At 51.6% G+C, this 2,500-nt stretch overlaps 6 non-coding genes across 6 annotated transcripts; 2 read left to right on the top strand and 4 right to left on the bottom strand.

Moving 5' to 3' along the window:
• The first annotated feature begins 43 nt into the window (after window positions 1-43).
• Window positions 44-162, top strand: LOC131450170 (5S ribosomal RNA). Its single transcript, XR_009235106.1, has one exon. It is a non-coding gene; the product is annotated as a 5S ribosomal RNA (ribosomal RNA).
• Window positions 163-311: 149 nt separating this feature from the next.
• Window positions 312-504, bottom strand: LOC131450243 (U2 spliceosomal RNA). Its single transcript, XR_009235177.1, has one exon. It is a non-coding gene; the product is annotated as a U2 spliceosomal RNA (small nuclear RNA).
• Window positions 505-683: 179 nt separating this feature from the next.
• On the bottom strand, window positions 684-796 carry LOC131450298 (U5 spliceosomal RNA). The gene has a single exon (XR_009235215.1). It is a non-coding gene; the product is annotated as a U5 spliceosomal RNA (small nuclear RNA).
• A 626-nt stretch (window positions 797-1,422) lies between these two features.
• LOC131450168 (U1 spliceosomal RNA) lies at window positions 1,423-1,586 on the bottom strand. The gene has a single exon (XR_009235104.1). It is a non-coding gene; the product is annotated as a U1 spliceosomal RNA (small nuclear RNA).
• Window positions 1,587-1,988: 402 nt separating this feature from the next.
• On the top strand, window positions 1,989-2,107 carry LOC131450088 (5S ribosomal RNA). The gene has a single exon (XR_009235028.1). It is a non-coding gene; the product is annotated as a 5S ribosomal RNA (ribosomal RNA).
• Window positions 2,108-2,256: 149 nt separating this feature from the next.
• Window positions 2,257-2,449, bottom strand: LOC131450208 (U2 spliceosomal RNA). Its single transcript, XR_009235142.1, has one exon. It is a non-coding gene; the product is annotated as a U2 spliceosomal RNA (small nuclear RNA).
• Window positions 2,450-2,500: the final 51 nt, after the last annotated feature.

The raw sequence follows: 2,500 nt of genomic DNA, 5'->3' as shown, positions 1-2,500 counted from the left end.
CCTTGCCTGGTCTATAAAAGGAGTCTGTGTCACCTGCCCGTCGGCTTACGGCCACACCACCCTGAGCACGCCCGATCTCGTCTGATCTCGGAAGCTAAGCAGGGTCGGGCCTGGTTAGTACTTGGATGGGAGACTGCCTGGGAATACCAGGTGCTGTAAGCTTATACACTGCAGCACACTTTTACACTGCAGCACGCTTTGACACTGCTGCTTCCTTACAAGAAACGTGGGCTTGCAATCACGTTGACGCACGGGCACACGTTAATGTCCTTCCAGTTTCAGCCTTGCTTTGGTTTTCACAGAAAAAAAGAGAACGGTGCACCGTTCCTGGTGGCACTGCAATACCAGGTCAATGCAAGGAGTGAAGAGAGCAAGCCCCAGGTTTCACCGCCCAATGCTCAAAAATGCATTTAATATTTAATCCCCATATAGAGGACATATCAGATATTAAACTGATAAGAACAGATACTACACTTGATCTTAGCCAAATGGCCGAGAAGCGATGGCCCGCCAGTGTCTGGGGCCAACTCAAGATCTTGGCGCACAAGTTACTTGTTGTGGTGCCATGTTTCTGAAGTGCGCATAACAAAGGCTGCTGCCGATCACCTCCGCCCCCAGGTGATCTAAGTGCACCTCTGAGCCGTGACGGACAGCTGCTTGACATTTGACACACTCAAAGGGCGCAGCCATACAGCAAAGCCCACCAAAAATAACTTAAACTCTCGGACGTTCCTCTCCACGGAAGTCTTTAGTAAAAGGCGAAAGACTTGTGCATTTTGAAGAAAAACCAGAGTCGACATAGCCCCTCTCCTTGAGGGCAGCCAACGAGTCTATCCGCCGGAGTCACCACAGTCTCGGTCGGCCCGGCCGGCCACCTTGGGACAGCCTTTCTTCAACGTTTTTGGTTTGCCGGCCAATCAACCGCCCACATTTGACTGCATGTTTGGAAGCGCATTCTTACTGTTGGTTGTGTGCTGCAGTTTTCTATCAATCGCTGAGGCTGTGGCACACCTCCAAGGTTTAGTGGTAGATGTGAGTGCATGAGCAAAGCAGCTCTGTGTCACACCGAGCAGTACAAACTGCCGGGCCGTTTCCCAGCTCCTCCGGGCTTCTGAAATGGTGAGCTGCTCCTGGCATCGCTTCAATATCAGGTCAATGTACAGGAGTGGACGGAACAAGCACCAAAGTATTAACCCTTGGCATGATGGCCATGGATCCATCTCCATCAATCCAGTTCTCCTACAAAGAGCCGGGAAAGGGAGCATGACATTTCCTTAGAGCTAAAAGACAACAGCCACAACCATCCCTTTCCCAGCAACTTGGAAAGACTGGGGATGTCGCTCTGCGAGCACGTGAGAAGCCTGGAGATGGGCACACAAGGCGGAACTTTGGGCGGCTGACCTTTGCTTACAACTACGTCATCGGGGGAGAGCGCGGACGCAGTACCCCACCAGCAAACATTATGCAGTCAAGATTCCCACGTTTGGGGAATTTGCAGGGGTCAGCACAACCAGAGTGCAATGGCTGAGCCTCGCCCTGGGTGAACCACCTTCTTGATCATGGTGTCTCCCCTGCCAGGTAAGTATGAGGTGTACTTGCCCAGCACTGGGTGGCTGTTCCCAGACACAGCTCTTTGGCCGATGGTGCAGGAAATGGATAGTCCCAGAGTCCAATGCCTTGACTCAGGTGCTCGTTAATGCTGTGCTGTGTTCAACTTCAACCTCCAGCACACATTGGAGAGGAAACACTCGACCTTTTCACTGGCATACCTGGCTGTCATTTCCTATAGATTCAGCAACAACTGGACCTGACGGCACCAACAGCAGCTTACCCATCTCGATGTAGCTTCCAAATACTGGAATAGAGTGTAGCAGGTAGTGGCGATAAAGGCTCAAGTGCAGTGTGTTCGGAAGGCTGACTTTTGAGCCCCTCCACGAGCAGGGGGCCTTGCCTGGTCTATAAAAGGAGTCTGTGTCACCTGCCCGTCGGCTTACGGCCACACCACCCTGAGCACGCCCGATCTCGTCTGATCTCGGAAGCTAAGCAGGGTCAGGCCTGGTTAGTACTTGGATGGGAGACTGCCTGGGAATACCAGGTGCTGTAAGCTTTTACACTGCAGCACACTTTTACACGGCAGCACGCTTTGACACTGCTGCTTCCTTACAAGAAACGTGGGCTTGCAATCACGTTGACGCACGGGCACACGTTAATGTCCTTCCAGTTTCAGCCTTGCTTTGGTTTTCACAGAAAAAAAGAGAACGGTGCACCGTTCCTGGTGGCACTGCAATACCAGGTCAATGCAAGGAGTGAAGAGAGCAAGCCCCAGGTTTCACCGCCCAATGCTCAAAAATGCATTTAATATTTAATCCCCATATAGAGGACATATCAGATATTAAACTGATAAGAACAGATACTACACTTGATCTTAGCCAAAAGGCCGAGAAGCGATGGCCCGCCAGTGTCTGGGGCCAACTCAAGATCTTGGCGCACAAGTTACTTG

This window comes from Solea solea, unplaced genomic scaffold (assembly GCF_958295425.1).
Source record: "Solea solea unplaced genomic scaffold, fSolSol10.1 scaffold_41, whole genome shotgun sequence".
NCBI classification, from domain to species: Eukaryota; Metazoa; Chordata; class Actinopteri; order Pleuronectiformes; family Soleidae; genus Solea; species Solea solea.
The sequence above is the reverse complement of the archived record's forward strand: the minus strand, read 5'-3'. Positions and strand labels throughout refer to the sequence as shown.